Source organism: Sinohyriopsis cumingii, chromosome 12, assembly GCF_028554795.1.
Source record: "Sinohyriopsis cumingii isolate HCF-2022 chromosome 12, ASM2855479v2, whole genome shotgun sequence".
Taxonomy (NCBI): Eukaryota; Metazoa; Mollusca; class Bivalvia; order Unionida; family Unionidae; genus Sinohyriopsis; species Sinohyriopsis cumingii.
Genome location: NC_142972.1, coordinates 6,832,632 through 6,847,402, shown reverse-complemented (window position 1 = coordinate 6,847,402; position 14,771 = coordinate 6,832,632). Strand labels below are relative to the sequence as shown.

The 14,771-nt window shown below is 34.1% G+C and overlaps 1 protein-coding gene across 1 annotated transcript in view; it reads right to left on the bottom strand.

Moving 5' to 3' along the window:
* Positions 1 to 14,671, bottom strand: part of LOC149785961 (pre-mRNA-splicing regulator WTAP-like) — an 85,555-nt gene extending 70,884 nt beyond the window's left edge. Inside the window, exon 1 of the mRNA XM_089976215.1 lies at positions 14,554 to 14,671. The gene's annotated coding sequence lies outside the window, so the exon portion shown is untranslated. The remainder of the gene's footprint in view (positions 1 to 14,553) is intronic.
* Positions 14,672 to 14,771: the final 100 nt, after the last annotated feature.

The window sequence follows — 14,771 nt, the reverse complement described above, 5'->3', positions numbered from 1 at the left end:
AAACTGCCATACAATTAAACAAATATATATAGCAACTTTTCACAGATTTCACATAGCAAACTGGCCAAGTAGCTCTCAACTTCAGTACCCGCTTTACAGTTCCATGCCTCACTTATATCACATGGAATTTTATCAAATGTCTGCACTAGCTGCCATGCATAACCAGTTGCCACTAGTTTCTTACTTGTTCTCGACTATAAGAATTTTCTTGCTCGGAAATAAAAATAAACACTAAATGTGATGACCACAAAACAATGTACAGCATCAGGAAGCAGCAAGCAATGTTCAGCAATTGATTCCATATTGCAGCCAGTGCAGACACTCTACCACTGCTATTTCCTCTCAACTGCCATATTTTGATAAAGTACCTTGTCTTTTCTACAATGCCCAAACTAATATAAACAAAACATACTACCTTACTTGCTGCATTGTGGTTCAAATTTGTGAGGAGTAAGCATCTTGTAGCATTTTTTAAACATCATATGAACACATTACATTGTTTATAAATAATGTATATTGGTGCTCAATTTGTCATCGCTACAATGATAAATGCAAAGTTTTTATATCGGTCTAATGAAGGTTCACCTCAAGACATTTTGTTGTAAAGACTTGCTGAATATATACAGAAATCTGGGAGTTTGGCACTAAAGGAACTAGAATACATTCTATAAATTTCAATAATAACTGTTAAGATCATTTGAAAATTAAAAGCTACATGTACATCGTATTTTGTCTTGTTTAGAACTGGTCCTTTCATACATGTGCAAGTTTGAATTTTTTAATCATGCTAGGTTCATGAACAATCAGCCATAAAAAAAAACACATTTTGAGTCAGCCATTTCATTTTTTGGGGGACAGCCAGAATAATGTGACAGAAACACATGCGATTAATTGTCCTGCAATAAAAATGTCCTACCTTAATAAGTGTTCAGTTTTATAATTCTTGACAATCTAACAATTATATATATGCATCACTAAAAATAACCAGTTTCCCTGCCATGATGCTATTTATGCATTTTACATTAAAGCTTTACAATGGATGAAATTACAGGCCTTTTTCAGAGGTCTCGGAAACGTTTAATTATGCATATTTGGACACAATTTTTTTTATCTGGGATGCTGAAAATCACACAAGGAGGTGTACTCTGTACGCATGCAAATAGTGGGTGGCTAATTCAAAGACCTGTCAGTCCTATCTCAACCACTTACTGAGTGGGAGAATGTGTTGATTAATTGATCAGTTTAGCTGTGCTGATATTTACAATGAAACAATTCAGTGGTTAAAAGACCCCCAAATGTGCCTGCTGTTAGGCTATTCTGCGCATCTAAGGTCACCAATATTTGCGCAAAATGCATACCAAATTGGACCAACTGATGAAAATAAAATTCTGCAATCCTTACCAATTTTCTTGAGAATCATTCGGAGATGGAAGTTGAACAATTGGATAGCAGACGATAAACTAGGTGTGTGACAACTTCTTGCAAAATTAGTAACTTGGATTAAGATACAGCATTGTTCTAAGGTAAACATTTCTATCATTTAATGATTGTATATATTTGTATGATTCTAAACGATTAATATTAAATAGGTTTTTCTGGGTTACAAGCTCAAAAAAATCATGGATTGGGTCTTCATGTTCATATTTAGAAATCACACTTATATACTCATTTATAATAGAAATGTGGGTTACTTTTCTACACTTTATGAATATCAGTTTCCTTAATTAAAGGACGATCTTTCTTTCATGATACAAATTGGATTTTCAAAACAAGTGATCCAATGTTTACAGAAATGACGTATCGTTGTGCAGAATTGCCAGACACGCAGAATAGGTTGTAAACGTCAGTGTTATAAAGAATGTGGAAATTAAACTCAATGGCAACCAAGAATTCTTCTAATCTGCAAAGTTTAACGTTTTCTGGGAGGGGACTGTAACTTTTGCTGGTGGGATTCCTATTTTTTCCAAAAATGGGAGTCATGGACTCCTAGTTCTAAATTTCTAGCGAGACCACTGTTTTTAAAAAGTATTTAGCTGATGAAGGTAATCCTTACAGCTTAGCTTTACATCCTCCATATAGGAATTACCAAAGAAAATAGGTAAAATGAGGAAACAAAAATAATGAGCAACCTTCCTGATTCCATTTAAAGTTTTGTTGTGATGAGATTGCAAATAAAGTGATTCTGATCAAGAGAGTCAAGATGAAGACTGTTAGAACTGGATATTGAGATCTAGCATTTATTGCTGTTTTGTATTTACCATTCTACTCAGGGTTCTCAACAGATTTCAAAATTTGTTTGACCCCTGACACCAAAATCTGTTATTTGTTTTTGAGTCATGGCTCATACCTGGGGCTGATCCTTATTTGTGGAGCAATAGGATGTTAAAGATTTTTTTCACAACTTTATGAGATTTATTCTCCTTCACCTCAGGATGGTTACTTTGTTTTCTTGGAGTCTGGATGATTATCACTAGCAGGTCATTTTTGAGCACAAAGACAGAAAAGAAAATGTACTTCCTTTAGCCACTGTGATTAATATGAGCCAGTGTATCACAACTGAATGAAAAAAAGATGTACGTCTTGTACTTCACTGCAATGTTTTTAATATAAATTCCACAAGCACTATGGTTTCCTTCAAAAGATCACTGACAAAATTAATGAGTATTAAATTTTATAGTTAACAAGTGAATATGTTTGCACCCTAATATCTGGAACCCTTATTACACAACTTGCTTGTCCATAAAAAAAGAGACACACAACTCCATACATAACTATACTGTGTTGCAAAAAGACCAACATAATTTGAACTGAAAATGTCAATGAAATTACATCATCATTGACTTGTCTCTCAGGCAGTCTGATTTCAGCTTTAAAAAATATTATTTAGCCAAGCAATCATAGAACAATGGGATGTGGTAGCTCACCATATCATATAAATCATCTTTTCATGCAGCCAATTCCATTTCATACACCTAAAATCGGCATACTTAATCTATGTTTACTATTTTCTGGCATGTCCAAATAAAAAACTGGGTGGTCCTGGTTACATTGAAAAAGAAATTGTGGTTTTGAGGTCGGTAATATTTTGATTTGGTTTGGAAGGAGCTATAGGCATAAACTAGAAAATATGACCATTTATATCCTGGTTTTAACTTAATAAATGAAGACCACCCATGGAGAGACTGAGATGTCAAGAGTGATTTACAACCAGATACTATCGAAAGAATCAGTCACCTTTAAGAGCATATATTTGGACAAATATATATTCAGTTCATGTATATTTAGAAAAGGTTGATCAACATTTTTTTTGGTTGCAATAACTTTACACTTTACTAAAGAAATCTGAACAAACTTGCCGAATGACTTGACATCTGGAGCACCCTGTGGATATTTTTAACAGTATAGATTTATCCTATTTTTCCAAATGAAAATTTATGCTCTGAGATACGGATAAATCCAAATTGATAACCGCTTCTGTTTTAAAAAAACCACTGCGAATGTGCTTGGTCCTTAAGCAGTAATGACACAGTCAAAAGGCTGAATATACAATCTTTGAACCAGTTTAATTTTGACTGCATGCGTACTGCAAACACTGAATTTACACTGAAATGTGAACCACGTGCTTAATCCCTACGTAGTAATGACAGTCACAAGGCTGAATATACAAAACTTTGAACCAGTTTAATTCTGATTGCATGTGTACTGTAAGGAACTAACCATTTCATGCATGGAACTAGAATACTCTTTCTAACTAGAATATTTGTTTCATCACAAGATAAATTTGTTAAAAGAAAAAATGGAATGGATTTTCTTTTTTATATGATACATCTGAATAAAGCAAACTGTTTTGACGCATTTAACCGCCTCCCCCTTTAGAAAATTAAATGGCCTCTCTTTAGTAAAGCCTCAACTTCAGCCAATGTTCACAAAAATCAAGGTAGTTACCACTATCAACATTGTTAATACTGAAAAGGATTAGCAGAAACCTATTAATTTCAGCTAGAGAAAGGTAAGTTTTTATCATACAAAGTCAACCAACTTCACCTGTGGTAACAGCCACAATCATGGTCCCGCCATTTACATTGAAAAGTTTGACAACTGTAGGTAATTAATCTTATTGCAAAAACGAATAACATGGAAAACTGTCAAATCTCTGATGTTCTGAGATTTTAATTTCCTATACGTTTAGGGCATTCTGTATGTATTGTGTCCACACATATCCTAATCATTTGCTCATTTTTGAAAGGCAAAAATATAAAAAATGTTTTATCATTTGAGGAAAAACAATAGTAAATTAAATGGAAATGAAGTGTCAGTAACAACCATAATACTGAACTATTGCTAATATTTTGACATATTAAACTATGCAGTTTACTATTTGTAATTATTGGAGTGTTCAATTATTGAATCCGAAAACATGTAGACTGATTTCTTTCAATAACATTTAGCATGTTTTTGAAGGTGGAATATTATACTGCATCTACAGATACTATGGATAAAATGTACGACTTGGACACACACCCATTCAACCTGGGACACCAGGTCATGAGTTTGCACCTACTGTTGGGGATATTTCAGGGATGGTAAATATATGTTCAGCTGAAAAGTTTGTGAAGTACATGCAGATCATATTTACTTCTAGTACAGTTGCACAAACTTCAGTTCCAAACCCTACTGCACTCAATGGCTTGTTGCTATCTCTCAACCTGGCTTAATTATTAGAATTTTAATTCAGTTTCATATGATTATTATATCTTCTGCCTCGTGACATAATCAAATCGACATGGATGTCCAATAAATGCAACTGTTGCTGTTCCTGCTTTTATTCACAAGAATCTGACTATTCATTTCGATTCCTCTATATTGATTATTTTTTCAAGAGGAATTTTTTCCATTTCGCCTTCAATTTGTATTGACTGATGGTCTCCATTTTTTGAAAATTCTATAATCAACATTTTGATCATGCAGGCGACTTGCATGAAAAAACATGTTCAGTTTAAAGCATCTGAGATACTGTAGTGAAAATAATCTGGTTCCCTGACAACTCCACTAAATCTAATATGAAAACCGGATCAAAATCAAATATGGATGAGCCAATTATCCTGAATTTACCGCAACAATCTTATTTCCATAGTTTTTGTTTCTATTCAGTAAATCTCTATTTTAAGGGTCATTTTTGTAAAACTTGGAAAAATCTAATGATTGTTAGATTTGGTGTTAATGTAGGTTAATAAATCAGTCGATTTTTAATATTTTAATTCTAAAGATTGCCCAATTTGGTAAACACTAATAAGTACTTTAGCATTATTTTGTTTTAACTCACACTGAAGAAAATTTTTTCAAAACATAAGCAGAATCAAGAAAATCTTTCAAGGCAGGAACATCTTTCAAGTGACACAGTCACTAACTGAATAAAATGAGGAAATCAGGAATACTCAACTGTTACCTAAGCATGTATCCAAAACAAAATGTTTCAGCTGTCAAGTCACAATGATTATGATAACTTTGCTGCAATAGTGATCTGGATAGTGATCCCCCCTCCTTTACATGGCCACCCCTTCTGCACTGGGAAAGTGGCCTTATTTTAGGAAGTGTGGCCTTTCCGGGGGAGTGGGTGGACTAAATATTTTGTGAGAAGTATACGTATGTAGTAAGAAAGAGCTACATACTTCAAAGAATTTAATATCTTCATTTAATATCTTTGTTTAAAAGTAACATTAATTATTAAAAGGTACTTCTTGTCTTAAAAATATACTTATTTCAACTGAATATACATTAATACAGTAGTCCCCCTCTTATAAGGCCACCCCTAATGCAGCAGGGAAGTGGCCTTATAATGCGGGTGGCCTTTCAAGAGGGGGATGACAAATGCGAATAGTAAATACATATGAAGAAAGTCACAAGTACATTTAATTTTAAATATTTAATATTTTCATTAAAACATCACATGCATGATGTGAAATAAATGTAAAACAAACTGTGTCATCATTTTCAAAAGAATGCTATGAATAACCACTGATATAGTTTTAAAACTGTCTTTACAATTATGTTACAGATCACATCTGTCACTTTGTTGGTAAGTCTAAAAAACAAACCAGTCTCGTCACATTAAAAATATCCTTGCTGTCATATCCCCTGCATATATCGTTGTCTTTTGTTCCAATCTTCGACAACTTCATTATTAACATCAGCTGATTCTCCACTAAGGACAGAACACTTAATATTGTCGCACTTGAAATCTGTGCAACCATCCGTTACTTGCGGTAAAGTCGTCATATCCCAATTCAAGTGACAAAATTGTTGCTTTTTCTTGTCTTTCAAATCAGGATACAAAAGTCTCCTGGCTCAAAAAATACTCCTTTCTCCGTCCATTTCATCTCCCAACTTCTGCAGAATTGTTTCATTATCTTTCACGATATTGTTTATCTGAATCTTCCCGACGTTAGTTTTCTGCAAGGATCCTTGATGACCCCCCCCCCCCGGTCAGTTGAATTACATTCACTTTCTCTTCTACACCGAGAAATTTTCTTTTCCTCAATGACATGTTGTTCTTTTTGCAGTAAGTTATTAATGTTGCCAACTACAATACTGATAAAACAATTTTGTATGCATCTAAACAAATTGCCATGTGTTTTTAAAGAAGTGATCTTGTCACGTAATTCGTTAGTCACAGTCTGGTACCCTATTTTTATACATTTCTTTACACTATGTGAGAGAAGCCAAAACGGCTTCGATATGCACCATTAACATCACGCAGATTTGACCTCACGGCCGTTAGGATTCGTAATTTTGACAATTATTGTCGGCAGTAATAGCCACTGATTATCAAAGTGAACAAGCTCAACATCTTACTAAGTGAAGCCATAAAGGCTATCAAACCATTTTCCTGCTGACTTGGGTATTGTACATTGATACTGCCACTTCTCAGCTGTTACTACTGTTCAATAATTGTAATCTTAACAATTATCAGTGACTAAACCGGACATCTTACGATAACACAGAAGTAAGGCTAATTGGATTACATGTACGTACCTTTTGTACGGATTAAAATTTGAGTCTTTCTCGGTTTTTATGGAATAAATTTGGCTTCTCGTGAGACGTAAATGGTATAATATTAACCTTAGTGGTAAATGTACTTTACTCAACACTTCTTTCAGTAACGAAAACCTGACATCGGGGAAACAGAAATCGGATTTCTTAACTGAGTTAACACATGTTATGAATAAAATACTGGTTCTGGATACATATTCAAATAAAATGTGGCCGCTTGTGAGGGGTAAATTTTATATTATTGCACTAATATGCTGGCCGCTGGTTGCGTTAGCCGGGTGGCCTTTCGCGAGAGGTACTTTTGAACACAAACTCGTCGGTGCCAATGGATTCTGGCTGTAAGGAGCGGGTGGCCGCTGGTCAGGGGGCCATTCAAGAGGGGGACTACTGTAGTTCTTATTCTTGACATAAGTGTGATATGCGAGTGGGTATTGTTGTCATGCACATCGCAAAACCATTCAAGAACATCACTGAAATCTTGGTACGCACATAATTCTCTTTCCATTTGCTCCATTTCCCCACTGCTGCTGAATAATCTCTTTAGGGTTACAATGCTGTTTATTCAAGTCTTTTCAACATAAATTGTTTTATTCTAGTCTTTTCTACATAAACGTGTTCTGCAAGTCCCCCTCCCACCACCCCAAAGTCATCGAGTAGAATAACCTACTCCGTTTATGTGAAGACATGTTAACATTTGGTATTAATTTTTTTGGATGTTGCTAACGTTATGCAACATAATTATGCAGACAAAACTTTTGTAGAGTGGATGAAATACCGTCTTCGTAAAGGAAGCGCTATATGTGATGTCAAGTCATTTTTTGGCCTTTGTCTGGGACCATGTTTTGTTCAAGGTTAATTTCTGTGTATTAATCCAAAAAATCTATATTTAGCCTATGTTGCCCATATTAAGATCTGAACAATTACAACCAGTTGTAATCATCAAAAAAAAACTTGACAGATGTGTGAAGCCCAGAACTATATCACAACATTGTTGAGCCCATGGGGGTGGGGTGTGCGTGCTGAAGATGGGGACCACTATACAATAATTTTGTGCATGTGTGCGCACAAGAGAAAAAGAGGAATTTTACCAAACAGTGAATTATTTAGAAATGCTTGAGAACAGGTTCATCTTATTTCAATGTTTCATGCATAGTATGAAATAGGAAAATGAACAGAAAAAGATAACAGTAAAACATTTAATTTCACTTGGTGATACCAATATACAGATATAAAATTGATGCAAAGCATTTACATACAACAAATGGGTTGATATTTATTCTGGTCCGAGAAAATTTTAGAGATTTTGTATAGACAATTTACTTATAATTTCTGTTAGAAGTTGTCAAAGCAGGAATTTGTATAAAAGTAATTCTACAGAAAGGGAGCTAACGATCAAGTGATGTAGGTCTCACTGTTAATACTGAAAGGTCAAATTAAACCTTTGTACGTAGTTTCAAGCAAAACCATTGTCCATTTAACCAATAATCTGACTAATGCAATAATGGATTAATTAAAAGACTTGACACCAGCTGTACTGATTAGTTCAAAATTGTTTCAATCAATGATTTTTCAGTGAATTGACAAATGCAATTATGTATATACAGAATGAATCACTTATCCTCAAGAAGTCTAACATTCAAGACCTCGATGCTGATATTTATGTTTTGGGTGTCACATCCTCAAGTACATTGTTTATTGTCAACATAACAGTAAAGAAAACAAACAAGATATGCTGTTGTGCTTTTAAGTTATCAGGTCATACATGAAATTAGCACATCTATAGCACACAAAAAAGTGTTGATGGCTTCTGTTGTCCTGGGTTATTCGTCTGCACAAGCATTTCACCTTCAAATTTTTTTTGAATTGTTGACCTACGTGTAACGAAGATGACCTTTTGTGACCATTTAAAATTTTATTTAAAAATTGCTACTTTGACAATTCATACAAAAAATCTGAAATTAAAATAATGGTACAAAATCTTTTTTATTTTAAGCAATAAATGTTGCTTTTGCATGTTGATTCAGCTACCACCAGAACTATGCTTTCTCAAGATTCAATTATCCATATATAATACTGCAACCGGATGTCAGAAGAAATACAGTGAAACCTGTCTTGAAAGACCACCCCTTCTGCCAAAACATAATGGTCTCTCATGACAGGTGGTCTCTCATAACAGGTTATAACAATATATAATCTCTAAATCTGTACATGGAGAACCTGGTCTCTCAAGACAGGCGGTCTCTCGTAGCAGTGGTCTCTCAAGACAGGTTTTACTGTAGTACATTATGGTACAGATTTTGTTTGATTAATTCTCTCCATCCCACCATAAAGAGAGGAGTTTTGAAAATTTGTGCGAGTTTACTGTGACTGGGTCAATGTCTTATGTAGTAAAATAAGTTGGTCTCTGCCTTTTTATCTTAGATAAATGGTGGCCGAGAACAGCAGCACATGACAGGATTTTTGCATAAGCATCAGCTTTGTTATTCTTGAAGATTATCGAGCCACTCATGAGCAATTAATAAATTTATTCTGGCTGACCTTTGTATGCAGACATGAAGTATAATCCTTCTTCTATTGATCCATGGCATTAAATCTTAGAAGACTTAATCCCCCCCCCAAAAGTATTTAGCAGTCAAAACAGATCATCTGTGTATTCAGCAACTACTGACCTTAGACTGATTTGCAGACACGTGCATTTAAAGCATCATCTGCCCAAGCAAGAGCCATAGTTATTACTGTACAACTTATATTTAATTTGTTCCGTTTGTTGGCTTTATTCAATTATTATACATTAAGTTTATATCTTGTAATTGTCCTTGGGCCATTTATATTGTAATAAACATAAGACATAGCCAATATTTCCCAATAATTATTGAGCAAATATTTAAAGCATTATTAATGGAGATAAAGATGTCAGGAAAATAGACAACTCAGTGTTTTGGAGATGAGACTGTCTTAGCTTTATATGTCTTTGTTGTTTACTTAAAAAATAGCTCATGCCTGCCATAACTTCTCAAGCAGAATCAGTCTTATTGTTGTGTTCAGTTTTTTATTTGGGTGAATTTACTTAAAATATTCACTGGAATTACAAAGTGCTCATTAATACTTCTTGGATTACATAATTAATTTGGAATTATAGTTAAGTTAGTTTCCACACTGCCACATTCAAGACTACAGGCACATAAACACATTCAATATTGTACTTATTTGTAACACCACTTAAATTCAACTGGACTTGTTACAGAAATCTGAGGACTTTTTGGGATTTAATCAACAACACTATTGTCCTTTTATAAATTTTCACTTTGCATTTTAGAGGAATAAATTATTTGTTGAATTTTACAAAACTGGTTGGTTTTTCGCTCTTTTCGGATAATTAATTTAAGACCATAGAGTCATAACACAGTCTAACTGGGAAATGACTAATGCTAAGGACTGTTTTGATGTGTTGTTCTTGTGTTCAGGTGATGGTTCTTTCTATGCATATGTCATCAGTTCAAATCTGAGGTCAACAGCTGCTGAATACACAGATGTTCTGTTCTGACAAGGATCAAGTCTGAAAAGTGAGTGTTGTTGTTGTAGAGTTTAACGCCATTTTTCAGCACAAGATAGGCTATACATGGCAGCCAGTATAAATGGTGGAGGAAGAACCAGGGAAAACCCCAGGAAGAACCACCAACCTATGAAAAGCTACTGGCAAGCTTTCTCACATACCCACATTGGCCAAGCCCAAGACTCGAACCCACTCAGAGGTGAGATGGCAATAATCCATAATGGTGAGTGCTTTAGACCACTCGGTCACTCTGGGCCCCCGAAAAGTGAGTGTTCTCAAGGAATTGTTGCAATGGATCAATAGATATGGGATTATACTAAGTTAGTCCTCCATTGTAAGATGTATACCCCAATATTTATGTTCCTTGGGTCTATGTCTCACTTTCGAATTAAACTGTGTTGTGTAATGTGTTCCCCAGCTCATTAACAGGGCATATAGAGGCCAAATTTTCCGGAATATCGAACAAACTTGAAGCCCATAAACACTTTTCCACAAATTAAAGTCTAATTATTTAAATCGGACCATATATACTCCGTCTTTTTTTTGATGGAAACAAATTCTGACACAAGAAAATCGGCTTGTCTTCCAGTTCCATTGACATTCATTTCAGTTTGTTGAAATGTAATGGTAGCAGATGAATGCCAAAGATGGTTCAAGGAGATTCAAACTTCTGTAACAAAACAAAGTGATCTAATCGTATTCATCAACATTCGAATGTTTTATTGCTAAAGAAATTTACCCCTATATCAAAAGATTTGGTATTCCTCACCTACCGTCGCATTTCAACAAACTGAAATGTACATCAACATAATCCAAAAATGTGCCCACTTGCTTGTATAAGAATTTGATTCCATCTAGAAAAAGACAGCAAAAAAATAGTCAACCTAAAGGACAGTCCTACATGTAAGACCTGATGCTGATATTTATGTATTGGGCGTCAGGGTCTTACTGCCTAACTAACAAGGCTGTGTAGTGTGTTTTGATGGCGACTAACATCGTAATGAAAGTCAAATTTTAAGGAATATCTCACACAACTGGCAACTAAAATAATGGCTCTTTTCTACAAAGTAAGGTAATAATGTTTTAGTCAGACTTTACTTACTCTGATGTCTTTTCTCTAATAAATTCAAATTCTCACAAAAGAAATGGACCTGTTTTCAAGTTTCGTTTTCGAACATTTCAGTTGACTGGAAAGCGATGAAAGCCGGGAATGCCAAAATAGGGTTAAGTGGAAATATTATTCTTTAACGAAACGAATAAAAAATATAATATGCCTATTGTAACTATAAAGCAACATTTCGTTTTGTTCAAGAAACATATCCGCCACATGAACCTACTTAAACATACTTCGGCATACCTTGACTACCGTCGCATTGCAACAAATTCAAATGTATGTCAACAGAACATGAAAAAGCATCCATTTGCTAGTGTCATATTTTCATTCCGCCAGGATAACGACAGCACAGTAAGTATAATAATTGTACATAAATTAGTGGAAGAATGTCAATAATATGCTGCCAGATGTGTGATATTCCTGAAACTTTGACTACTTGTTCCGATGTCAACAGTATCAGAACACACTATACATGGCCGTTATTTGGATAGTAAGACATAGCACCTAAACAAAATCAACATGTGCTATGTGTTACATGTAGGACTTCCTAAAGGAATTTGACTCTAATTTGAGAATCAGTGTTAATATGGGCTGCAAAGTGAGAGGTATTCATGAAAATTTGGCCTCCATTTTCCATCAGTCGGCCAATGAACATGCTACACAAGTTTATTTTAGAAGTAAGACAATGATCCAAAGAACATAAATCTCATGGTACCTGTAAGTTGCATTGTAAGACTTAAAGACAATTTGGCCCAACTTGGACCAAAAAGAAGACTATTCGGCCCAACTCGAAAAACAATTCGACCCAACTTTGCGATAGTTGTATAAAGATATTTTTCTTCAAACAGCAAGTAGATACTGTGTAAGATATATATATATATATATATATATATATATATATATATATATATATATATATATATATATATAGATATAGTTTTCTATATGTGAGACTGTATACAAGTTCAGGCCGTTTTAATTGCACACAAAAGTGTACATTTAAGTTGTTTGAACTTTAAAATATATCCATGTTTTACACTACCACACATACATTACCATTCTAAGTTACAAAACATTTTATAAAATACTTTTTTTTTTAAATTTCGTGAAAGCACTTAAGTATAAAATTTTTATTCATTTTATCTTCTTAAAAAGTATAAAATAAGTCAATGATTATATCAGATCAATGAATAATGATGATGTCCAGCTGTCACATACAGAAGTAACTACAATGACGAAATGTATGTGTTTAATATGGTTAATCAAACATATTTGAATAATTTCATGCCATATTTTCATGACCAAAAGAGAACCAAGAAAACTGAGTGAAAACGATTACAGATTTAATGAATAGTCTTTTGTCGTATGTATCTGATACATACGTTATATTTTTGGAGTGACTAAAAAGGCATACACGTTGTAACTTTCGTGCTTATACTTTGAATCGGAAACTGTTATGATTAGAATGGTATTAATTTGACAACTTAAAATGTTTTTGGTCTTTTGAATATTTACTATTATCAATTTAAATGAAATTTAAAACACGAGAAATTTTGGTAAAGATGCATCTTACGTTGTGCACATTTATCTGTCTTTTTCGTAACTCATAATGACAAAACGCAATAATGTTCTGAATTAAATTTAGGTGAAATTATCGCAAAACACCTAATGATGCAATTTTCAACCATTTTCCCAGTATCATTTTATTTGTAAATCATAACAAATACGTTCAAATACGAGATCTCTTGTAACGTATGTATTTTGCTTGAGAATTAAGGTTTTGAGACCAAGTGGGCAAGTGCCTAACAAAATTGACCTTCTTCCACAGGAGATATGATGCATCTCATTATTGTCTACGTAACTCCCAAAGCATCACGTCCTTCTCTACTATACTTCTTTCTATCAGACGTCCTTTCTCCACAGTAATATTTGTCTTTGGGACGGTTTTCCTAAAGATATCAGAAAGCTCCTAACCATTATAGCTTCAGAAAACATTTATCTAGTTCACCAAATGTTTCAAATTTTATTTTCAATCTATTCTATTTTACAAACTAATTAAAATGAGAATGAATAATTAAGTTACCGAATGCAAGGATTTTGAACTCTACGGTAAAAACATATGTAAGAATTGTCAAAATATATGTTAAAAATAAATACTTGTTAAAACTATTGTCAGTTGTATTATAAAATTGGGCCGAATTGTCTTTCCAGTTGGGCCGATTTGTCTTTCAAGTTGGGCCGAATTGTCTTTCCAGTTGGGCCGATTTGTCTTTTAAGTTGGGCCGAATTGTCTTTTAAGTTGGGCCGAATTGTCTTATTTTCGGTCCCAGCTGGGCCGAATTGTCCAAGACTAACCCAAGTCTACAAAGACAGTAGAAATCAATTTATAAATTAGCAGCGAGCGGTCAGATAATCCACCAGAGTAAAAAAAGCTGATGATCGAATCGTGTCTTTATACAATTAATCTCCGCCACCTGTCATTTCAGGTCTACTTATATATGGTAAACTAAACTTAGTGAAGGAAGATGCAGTTACCAAGCAAGGGAGACAAGTCAAGGAGAAAATGAAACTGACAAAATCGTTCGAGTTTAAACAGAAATTAATCAAAAAGCAACATATCTGTATCGTTCTCAGAATGATTCAGTTTCATATAAAGGTTATTATTATATGAGTATCAATCGTCTGGATTGTCTAATTTAGCTCTTTCAGTTTGAATTTCAAATTCTTCGAAGCGTGCTTTCAAAATGGCGAACACCCCATAGCGTGAAACACTTTTCAAATCTCTACCTCCTGGATATACGGACAAAAGTAGACATTTCCAGCTTTATATGCTTACCAATATAAGGCAGCACAACAATACTGCGTCAAAATTAAATATTTGTTCAGCAACGTCGAATTGCAAACAGTTTCCCTCCAAGCCTATCACAACATAAGAGTTTTCCCCTTAGATTAGACTGATACCATCATGTGATTCATTGTAAGAAAATTAGTGACAATAATTGCTAAATCGATGAAACCATTCTACATATACTTTCAGTAATTAATTCAAAACTA